The sequence below is a fragment of the Peromyscus californicus genome, unplaced genomic scaffold (assembly GCF_007827085.1).
Source record: "Peromyscus californicus insignis strain IS unplaced genomic scaffold, ASM782708v3 Scaffold_11__1_contigs__length_118956290, whole genome shotgun sequence".
NCBI classification, from domain to species: domain Eukaryota; kingdom Metazoa; phylum Chordata; class Mammalia; order Rodentia; family Cricetidae; genus Peromyscus; species Peromyscus californicus.
In genome coordinates, this window is record NW_026294402.1 from 74435736 (window position 1) to 74447335 (window position 11600).

The window sequence follows — 11600 nt, forward strand, 5'->3', positions numbered from 1 at the left end:
CCCTCTCCTCCCTCCTCCTGCCCCTTCAGCCTCCCCCCAACTCACCCCCATTCCAGAGAAAATACTTTAAGACATAGGGCAGATGATGATTCCCTGAAAAAAATAATACAATAAAAGAAATTAATTTCAAGAACTGTCAAATGAGATTACAAGAAATTTTAAAACTTCTGACAGGAGTAAATAATTGCCAGACTAAAGAAACTGCCTCATTGCCTAGAGAATGGGCAAACAATCCTGAATAACTATATATGTGACAGGGGATTAAGGTGTAGGATATGCAAAGTACTTCAAAACTTAAACACCAAAAACCAAAAGCATCCTATCAATAAATGTGCTAATGAACTATATAGTCAGTTCTCAAACAAAGAAATAAAAATGGCCCATAAATAGTTGAAAATTTTTCAGCATTGATAGCTATTAGAAAACTCTAAATTGCCTTTGGCTCTAGGAGCAGCACCATGGTAGTCAGTAAGAAGGAAGCCAAGAAGAAAACAATTAATCCATTTTCTAAGACTGGTATGATGTGAAGGCTCCGAGTATGTTCAATATTAGAAACATTGGATAAACACTAGTCACAAGGCCTCAAGGAATCAAAATTGCATCTGATTGCACACAACATGGATTTTGTGTTTAAAGTGGGCCTTGCTGATCTACAGAATGATGAAGTTGCATTTTAAAAATTCAGGCTAATTACCAAGAATGTTCAGGGCAAAAACTGTATGACTAACTTCATGTCATAGATCTTGCCCAGGACAAAAAAAAAAAATGTGTTCCATGGTCAGAAAGTGGCAGATCATGATTGAAGCTCATGCTGATGTTAAGACAACTAATGGTTATTTGCTGCATCTGTTCTGTGTTGGTTTCACTAAAAAACGCAATAACCAGATATGCAAGGCCTCCTATGTGCAACACCATCGGGTCTGCCATATCCGAAAGAAGATGGTGGATCCATCCTCAGGTCTCCCAAGAGAACTTAGTTCATAGATTTCAGACTCAACATCTGAAATTTGAATAGGGAATTCTGTGTTTATGTGGGGAATTAGCAAAGCTCTTTAAGAATCACATAGTAAATGTCATTGACTCTCAGACTATTTATCCTCTGCCATATCTGCAGCTGCTCCACTCTGCCATAGCAAATGGGTGGATGTGGCAATATTCTAACAAGGCTTTATTTTTTCACTAATTTATTTTTTATTATAATTTTTTTTCATCCAATATATTTTTATCATATTCTCCCCCTCATCCATCTCCTTCCTACCTCCCTACCTACCCAACTTTATCTTTTTTCCTTCTAAAAAAAAAGAAAAGAAAAGAAAGAAAGGAAGGAAGGAAGGAAGGAAGGAAGGAAGGAAGAAAAAGTGTGATATATTGTGTACCTCAATAAAACTTATCTAGGGATCAGAGACAGAGCCAGCCACTAGATTAGACATAGAGGCCAGACAGTGGTGACACATACCCTTAATCCTATCACTCAGGAGGCAAAGATCCATCTGAATCTCTGTGAGTTCAAGGCCACACTGGAAACAGAGCCAAGAGGTAACAGCACACACCTTTAATCCCAGTACCAGGAATCACACATGCCTTTAATCCTAGGAAGTGATGTCTGGGCAGAGAAAGGTATATAAGGTGTGAGGAAACAGGAAATCACTCTCTTGAGACCGAGGATTTTGTAGAGGTAAGAACTTGTAGCTGGCTTGCTCTGCTTCTCTGATCTTTCTACTTTCACCCCAATGTCTGGCTCCAGGTTTTCTACTTATAAGAACTTTTAAGAATTGTGTTACACAAGGAAGTGGTGGTGCACACCTTTAATCCCAGCACTCGGGAGGCAGAGCCAGGCAGATCTCTGTGAGTTCGAGGCCAGCTGGTCTACAGAGCGAGATCCAGAAAAGGTGCAAAGCTACACAGAGAAACCCTGTCTTGAAAAAAAAAAAAAGAAAGAATCATGTTACAAAGAAGAAAGGAAAATCAAAACAAACGAACTACAAAAAAATTAGAGAAAGTAATATCAAAACAAAACAAAAAGTACACACAAAAAACATGGAGTCTGTTTGTGGGTTGGCCAATTTTTTATTTACAAATAGCCAGTCCACAAACTGTAGTTTGATGACAGTTGGGAGATGTTCATGAGATTTATGTTCATTTTCTTGTAATATCTTGATATAGTTTAATATCAAAGAAATTCTGACTTGGTAAAGTAACTTGAGAAGTGTTCATTTCTCCTTTAATTTCAGAGGGGAAATTACACAGAATTGTTTGGTAGACATTTTCAACCATTTCACTTTTGACAATTTCACATACTGGGTACCAGAAACCAGATATTTATCTCTTAATAACCAGAGGGACCTTGGTAAGACCACATCATGAAGTCCTCTATGACCTATTTTACTGATCTCTGTAACTGACTACCAAAAACATTTTTTAATTTTTTAATTAAAAATAATTAATTGTATTAATTTTCCTAAAAATTTCTTGATGGAGGTTTAATCTTTTCACTATTAAAATTTTTTTAATTTAAAGAAAAGGATTGAAGTCAAATGTGTATATTCTGACATATAATCTGTTACACAAGAGTTAATGACACTCTTCAGCTATGGGTTAACATCCTGACTTGTTAAAATCTTACAGTGATGTACCATCCCACATGCCATCATAATCAAACCCCTAACAACTCATGAGTCCTGTACATCATTGAGATTATTCTTGGGATGTGACAATGGAAGAAGCTCCAGACCATAGAAGACTGTCAGTTTGTCCATGGCATGCACACAGACACGGTCCTTCCTGAATTTACGGTGATCTCTGGTCCAAATGGAGACAATAGTAATACTCTGACCTGCAGGAGATCAGCAATATACCCCTAACATGACAGAAAGAAGCTATGTGTAATATACATGCACACAGCCTATGGTAGTGCTGAGGCAGCTATCATCTATGTTCTATCCTTTCCCGGGACATTTCCTCTTTATATCAGATATTCTTGAAGAACTAAATGGGAAAGTGGGGTTGCAAGCTCATGCTGTCCCTGCACATTTATGCTTGCTTCATACTTGGCTGCTAAACACAGATTAGGAGAAGAAAAGTTCAAAATTAATGACTTATTTGTCCTTTAGAAAGACACATTCCCTAGCAGTGATTGAATCCCCATACTTTGACCTCACTGCCAAAGGCATATTTGTGTTGCTTAATTTGTGATGTGAATGAGATACTTACGTTCTGTAGACTACAGCAAAAGACACTGTGTTCCCTCATCTTCTGGCCATCATCAGTTTACAGAAGCTATAATGGGTGGCTTAACTTTGTCCCTTCAGACACTGTCTCTCACTCAATATGGCTCTGTGCAAGCAATCTAATATTTAGTGATCACATCAGTAGTTCCCTTGTTCTCTGGTTGACTTGAGTTTGATAATTTCTATGTATTATACTTTTAGTATCTGTGATAGTTAATGTTGACTGTCAACCTAACAAAATCTGGAATTACTTAGAAAGCAAACCTCTGAAAATGTCTGTGAAGGAGTTTTTAGATTGGATTAATTAAGACTGAAGACCAAGTCCTGATCCCATTGCTAGGAGCCCCACCAACAGACCAACCTACACAACTGTCACACACATGCAGAGGTCCTAGGTGGTGGGGGCATAGGCACAAGGAGAGCCCTACCAGGTCACAGGCACCACTTTTAGGACTTTTAGGATATGTGGTGAAAGGTGTCTAGGCAGGTTGGGACCGAGGTGTGCTGCTGAGAGATAACACCATGAAACAGACCTAACACAAGAGGCTTATTGGAGGAGGGGAGAGAACGAAAGGGCATCTCAGAGTGGGGACACGAGAGAGAGAAATGAAGACAGACAGACAGAGGGGGGATGGGGACAGGACATAGGACAATGGCACCAGAGGATGGGAGGAGAGGAGGGAGAGGAAACTGAGATCAGGATGTAAAATAAATGAAAATTTTAAATTAATAACTAAAAACCTAAGACTGAAGACACACTGTTGTAAATCAGGTGCTCCACCAGCCTGTCCTTGGGCGACTCAGTGCCAGCTGCTTTTGCCAGCAACACCACCCTCAGACAACAGGAGGCAGGTTAGAGAAAATGACACCCACATTCCCAAGAGGTGAAGGTGAGTGCCTGTTGGTTATTTAGTGAGTTCTGGATGTTTGTTGTCATTTAGGGGAATATGAGAATATAGGATAACAACTATTAATCTCAGATATTTTGCCTTGGCATGAGTTTTGGTATATTGATACAAATTTAAAGTTATTTTTTATATTGTGTGTGTGTATGTGTTTCTACTCTTGTTTGAGGTATTGTGCTTATGCAGCTCATTTAAAAATGCAATGTATAATTAAGAAATGAGGTTAATAGTTAATCTACAATAATCAAACTTGTAGTCACATTAAGTATGTTTTCAACGTTAAACAGGTATAATTTAGACAGATAAATGGTCTTCAAACACTTCAAACTATAGAATGTGGCATTTTACTTGTTTAATAACCTAAGGTTTTTTTCATGACAAATGAGACAGATCTGTTCCTGGCAGCACCAATTTACTTCATAAAAGGATGATAGGCATCAAAGAAAATGATAGGGAGTTTGCTTTCAATGTGGCAAGGACACAGGAAAAAGACTTGAATTTTGCCAAGCAAGGCAGGACAGTCCTTCAAGATTCCTGCTTCACAGAAGAATCTGCCAGATATTCTGCAGGACACAGAGGAAAGTGACTGACAGACTTTACCAATACAAAGAATAGTCCTTCAAATTTCCTGCTTCACTGAAAAGTTTGCCAGATACTCTCTGCCTGTAGGCTGAAGACAGGTGCCCCAACATTGCAGAGCAACTTTGGGTGACTGTCCAGGCAGCCAGATGTCTCTGTTGTTAGGCAATATTTAAAACCTTCTGGGGGTTTTTGACAGAGTTAAAGACTAAATAGTTAGAAATATAGTTTTCCTTATTTATGATATAAAGTAAATTATGAATACAACTTTGGAATCACTAAGATAGGATAGATAATGGAGTATTTTCTCTGAATTTGCTAAATACAAATGGACTGAATATTGTAAATGTTCCATGATAATTGTTAATGTTGTATGTAGTATTACAATGTTAAATTTAAAGCCTTTCTTTTTTTATTTAGACAAAAAGGAGGAAATGTTGTAGAATATTAGTTGAAGATGTGTTATATTCATTTATGCTGCGGAATATTTGTTTAATGATGCAAAGATGTGTTATGCTGTGGGGTGATCTTTCTGTATGCTGTGAATATGTGTTGCTACCATCAGTTAAAAGAAGCTGCTCTGGCCCATGGCAAGATAGGTTATAGCCAGGCAGGAAATCCAAGCTAAGGGAGAAGGAAGGCAGAGTGAGGGATATACTGAGCAGTGCTGGGGGAGCAAGATGTAATGTAACACAGGTAATGCCATGAAATCACATGGCAAAGCATAGATTACTAAAAGTGGGTTGAATTAAGTCGTAAGAGCTAGTTAATGATAAGTCTGATACGTAGGCCCAACAGTTTGTAATTAATATAAGCCTCTGTGTGTTTACTTGGGACTGAACAGCTGCAGGACACAGGAAAACTTCCAGCTACAGTGTTACATTCTTTTATGTTGCATTTGTTTAACTCTGTGAAGCTGTGCTACTTTGCCTGCCTAAAACACCTGATTGGTCTAATAAAGAGCTGAATGGCCAATAGCTAGGCAGTAGAGGGCTAGGTGGGACTGCCAGATAGAGAGAATAAATAGAAGGAGAAAAAGAGAAAGAGAAGAATGAAAAAAAGGAGGAGAAAAGGATGCAAGGGGCCAGTACCCTAGCTGGCAATGGAGTAAGAAGTAAAACAAGACATATAGAACAGAGAAAGGTAAAATCCCAGAGGCAAAAAGTAGGTGATATCATTTAAGTTAAGAAAAGCTGGCTATAAACAAGCCAAGCTAAAGCCAGGCATTCATAAGAAAGAATAAGTCTTCATGTATTTATTTGTGAGTTGGATGCTAGGCCCCCAAAGAGCAAAGAGTAAAAGAAAAACCAACTACATCTGAGTTTCATTCTAAAGTTACTGTCAGTCTTTTGAGAGGTTGGCCTAAACTCTATTTTTAGTAACCTACTTTGACTTGTTATCATTAATGTCATAACAAATTATCTCACCAAATAAATATAAAGAGGAAATTTTGTAACATTGTATGGAATCTATAATGTAGGTGATGGGTATAATTTGACTTTCAGATTTACTACATATGGACTATCTGATGTGTCTATTTAATGTCACATTGCTCCCTTCCTTTCTTAAGTTCCAACCAAAATACTGAAAGGAATGTTACAGTCAATGGCAGTCATCAAAATTTCTTAATTAAAAATGGTCAAAAATTATAATTGACTCATAATTTAAAAGTTCATTAGGGACTCTAGCTGAAGCTTCTGCAGTAGTTGTGATTTAAGAAACTTATTTCAGTTCTCATGACTATTTTATGTCATTGCAGGAAAATGACTACGCCACACAGTATATCTAGAAAGTATTTAGATTTCACCACTGAGTAGAACTAATTACTCTTGCATTCTTGGGAGAAATGAAGCTGTTCCTTCTAATTTGTGGTGGATATCAAGAAAGAATAATTATACTTACAAGATGTTTGAGAATTGGGAACCCAGTTCATCTTTTGTATTACTCTTGCCTGCTTTCCCTGCTCCTGTTCCCAGGCTCCGATAGTTTCTAAATTTAAATCATATTCTCTATTAATCTCCCTAAAATAATTCCCTGATGATTTTAGAGAAGAGAAATGTAAGTTGTGAGTAAGACAACAAGGGGACTGCAGATGTCAAGAGAACAAAGTGGTGTGAATGCTGATAGTGGACGTCAGCCTTCCAGACCTGTGGGTCCCACGTACGTTCACACATTAAACTAACAACAGATTGTAGTTTAAGGGGAAAACTACCTGATCTGAATATGTTTAGATTTCTCTTTTCCCATTATTCCTTTAAAAAATATATAACATAGCAACTATTTGTACAGCATTTGCACTGCGTTAGGTATGATAGGTAATCTAGAACTTATTTTCATTATATGAGAGCACTGGATGTTGAGCTTATTGCCCCGATTATTCAGGTAACTGAAGCTGAAAGATTGCTTGAGCCTAGAAGACAAGGTCTTCTTGGACAATATAGCAAGGCCTTCATCTCAAAACAACAGTAACAGCAACAAATCTTAAGGTATTGAAGGATGAGTGTGGACGATGTGCAAATACCAGCCATTTCATACAGAGCCTTGAGCAACCCCAGAGTTTAGCATCTGTAGGGTCACAGAGCCAATCCTCCATGGACATGGGGGGACAACTGCATATGCCAAAACATGACATAATAGAATGAAATGTTTGGGTCTTTCTCTAATGTGCCAAAGCTGAATTGATTCAAGCTGCTTCTTAAATGAGGAATTTTTTGGAGCCTTTGTGTGTTGTTGATGCTGATTTCAAAAAATAAATCCCAAGTGAAATGAGACTTGACTGATAAAAGCTGGAAGGACTTCAAAACAGAACCTGTACAGCAGTGGTGTTATAATGCCTGCCTGCATCTTGGGTTTGAAGGACCCTAGAGAAGCTATTTCAAACACAGAAATCAATTAAACAGGGCTGCAGTTTTAGCGGGAATGCCTCTGCTAACTCCAACTAATGTTCTGTCATTTTGTATGATGAAGAGAAAATAATGAACAAATTCAAGTAGTGATTATCATTCCATTTGTTCACATTTTCAAAATTTTCCAGGTTATCATTATTCATGAGCTTTCTTGTAAGCACATGTACCCAACATTTACATGAATATCAAGTTTTGTGAGTCACTGCCTTTATTAGTGGTTTGTCTCACGGCTGTGACAAATGTCTGGCAAGGCGACTCGAGGAAGGAAGGGTTTGTCTTGTCTTACAGCTACAAAGGATACACTGTCATGGCAGAGAAGGTATGACAGTGGGAGCAGAGAGCAGGTGGTCACATGTGTCAACAGTCAGGACGTAGACCGCAACAGAGGGGTGCTTAGGCTCAGTTCACTTTCTCCTTTTCATTCAGTCCCAGAACCCAGCCCATGGAATGTTACCTCACTACTTAGGGTGAGTCTTTCTACTTCAATTAACCTAAATCCCCTCCCATACAGGGTCAGAGGTTAGTTGCCTGGTTATTCTAAACTTCATCAAGGTCACAAGCAAGATTAAACATCACACCACCTATAGGATTTCTTTTTTGGCCTTTGCTTCCAAATTAAATATACAACAAAAGTTTCGAAAATACCACTGAGATTGTTTTGCTTCCTACCATAGTTAAAAAGTTAAAATAATGTAGTGATCATTCTTCTTCCCATTGAGACAAATCTCTCTTTCTTTCTGTTATTTTGTCTTTTTTTTTTTTCAGAGCTGAGGACCAAACCCAGGGCCTTGTGCTTGCTAGGCAAGAGCTCTACCACTGAGCTAAATCACCAACCCCCTCTCTTTCTTTCTGTTCTCTTGATCAGTTTCCTCTGCTTGCTTTCTCTCCACAACCTCTTATTCATCCCCACACTTGATAGTTTTATTGTCAGCTTTCTGAAAAAGCCATAGCAGTACATCAAAATCTTCCATGGAAACAGTACTCTGTGAGCTTAATCAATGAATCTGCTTTTATTTTTAAAAGGTATCGGTTGTTTCAATGAAGCACAAAATATTTAGTTTGGGGGATATGTTGGTTTTTTTTTTTTTTTTTTTTTTTTTTTTTTTTTTGTCAAGTTGATACAAGCTCGGGTCATTTGGGAAGAGAAAACCTCCACTGAGAAAATGCCTCCATCAGATTGGCCTATAGACAAGTCTGTGACATTTTCTTAATTGATGACTAGTGTGGGAGGTCCAGTCCACTATGGGTGGTACATCCTGTGGGCAGGTGGTCCTAGACGGTGTAAGAAAACAGGCTGAGCAAGCCATGGAAAGCAAGCCAGCAAGCAGTGTTTCTCCAAGAGTTCTCCTCCAAAGGAGTAAGTTTCAGGACTCTGCGAGAAGAGACTAGATCTTCAGAGTACTCATGAATGAGTGAGAAGAAGCATTAAGCCACACATTTTATGAAGGTGTGTTTGTAATTCTATTTCTGAAGGTATGACTCAAGCCTCCAGAAGCATGAATGTTTCCAATTTAAAAAGAGTTAATTTAACACTTAACTTGAAATTCCATCTTTGTATAATGTTACTTCTGAAAAGAGCATATGATTCAAATATTCCCCCAAACCATAAGACACTTTTGCTGACCAACTGATCATCTAGCATCAAAAAACTCTTCTTATTAAGCCAAGCACTGAAGTACATTGTGAGTGTGTGTAGGAGAATCTGTGCACCATTTCAAGGCTTTAATGCCCTCGGTCCCGAGGGTGCCAAGGAAAAAGCTGAAGAGGCGCTAAAACATGAACTCAACACCATCATCATAATTGTTGAGCTAAGCACAGTCACCCAGCCACGGGGTCCTACCAAGCCCTGACTCTACTACTCCAATTGCTCAGGGGACCTTCCTCCTCCTAGAGTAACTTCCTGAATCCCCAGATCTGTCTGTACCTCTCTGACCACAGCATTTCATAGCTATGCTTTTTACACTCTGTAACCAACTTCTTTCTCTATCTTCCGTAGATTTTCATAAACAGAGTTGCTACAGAATTCCAATGTGGAATTTGTGTTGCTGACAAAGTGAGTATAATGGAATTGCTTTTCCAAATACCTATGTACTACCATCTCACAAGGTTTTTTTTTTTAATCTTTTTCATTATGTTCATTCAATGTGGTGTGTGTGTGTGTGTGTGTGTGTGTGTGTGTGTGTGTGTGTGTGTGTGCGCGCGCGCACGCGCGCGTGTGCTCTTTGGGGGTGGGTGGGGGTCAGAAGTCTTGTAAAAGTCAGTTCTCTTCTTCTACCACACTGGTTCTGGGGGTTCAACTCAGGTCAAACTTGGCAATGAACACTCACACACTCAGCCATCTCCCTAACCCCTATCTTACAAGTTTGAATATGATACTCATTTCTTTTCCAGCCCCCTCCCCCAAGAAAAAATGTCCCTCCATGACAGAATCACTAAATATGAGCTCTTGGTCATGTGGTGTCTACCCCAGAATCACTCTAGGGAAACAGGTGAACTCTGCTTCCTTTGACAGTCCTTTGCTTACTTCCTTGCAGTTCCTTCTTAGTTCCTTCTAACAACCTCCTTCTTCCCATGATAGCTGCTGCTTTCCAAGATTCCTTCCTATTTCCCCAATCAAATATTTTTCAAAGATTCAATTTCTGTAGAGATCAACAGTAGAATTTTAATTTTAAAATGATCAAAATCCATCAGACAAGAAGTCTAGCATCTGCAGAGGCTTAGACAAGTCAGGACCCCAAGTTAGAGACAGAGAGGTACTAGGGAAAGAAAGTACTTGCTGTACAAACATGAGAACTGAGTTCAGATCCTCAGCACACATGTAGAAGCCAGTCTTGGCCATCCATAAGCTCAAGGGCAGCACAAGAGGAAGGATGCAGACAGATGGATCCCAGAAGCTTGCTGGTCACCCAGCCTAACCAAAACAGATCTCCAGATCCAATAAAAGACTGCATCTCAAAATATAAGGTAAAAGCAATTGAAGTCAGAGATTCAGGACACAGGTATAACAGAAGGATAAAGGAGCCAGGGAGTTTGGTTTATTGGGTTGCACACTATTAAATGGAACTTTTACTCTTGACTCAAAACTTGGCAAAAGGCAGTGAAAACAGTAATTACTGACCACTCACATTCTAAAGAGAACCACAGAGTACAGTTACAGAGGACCTCAAGGAACAGGAGGAATCAACTCTGCCATTAGATGCTATTGTTCCATCACCTCCACAGCCTATATCTGAAAAGATGAGAGCCAGGAATCTGCTGAAATCAGTAATCCTTGTCTTAGGGAAAAGCTGTGGTTTTGCCCATCCACAACAGGATGATTCAAACCCTCCCCTGAAGTGAGTCATGCAAAGGAGAGTCTAAGAAAAATTGCTCACAGAGACTGAAGGATGCCTACGTGACAGGCATGGTATTCCACAGTGGTGATCTCTGACATAGTAGACATGCTGAGTTAACTTACATATATATGTATTTAACGGTGAGAAATAAATGCAATTCAGCAGGGCATAGAAAGGCCATTCAAGGAGAATTTTCTTTCATTTGACTTGACAAGGAGGCTTGAGTCTCCTGTCATCAAATAGACTTCTTAGGTAGCAAGACTTGGATGAGCATGCTGGAATCTCTCCTAAGAGGATCTCAGACCAGCCAAAAACAAATCTGTGAATTACTCCATGGAAGCAAAGTTGAGTGGTCATCAGAAGAGGTCATCTTGAAAATAAATGAACACTGGAAAGGGACCCTGAAAGCCCCATGGGAAACATCCACAAATCCATGAACTGAACGGGAGGCCATAGAGAAGTGCTGCTTATTGGCTTGCTCATCCAAAGCCTCAGCATCAGTTCTTGTCTCCAGGTTCCTGCTCTGACTTCCCTCAGTGATAGACTGTTACCTGGGAATTGTAAGGTTGAATAAACCTATTCCACCCAAGGTGATTTTCATCACAGTGGTTCTTCACAGTAATAGAAAACTAAGACAGAAATTGGTAA

At 39.1% G+C, this 11600-nt stretch overlaps 1 pseudogene; it reads left to right on the top strand.

The window, feature by feature from the left end:
- Nucleotides 1-458: 458 nt before the first annotated feature.
- Nucleotides 459-984, top strand: LOC128105280 (40S ribosomal protein S3a-like; annotated as a pseudogene).
- The last annotated feature ends 10616 nt before the right edge of the window (nucleotides 985-11600 follow it).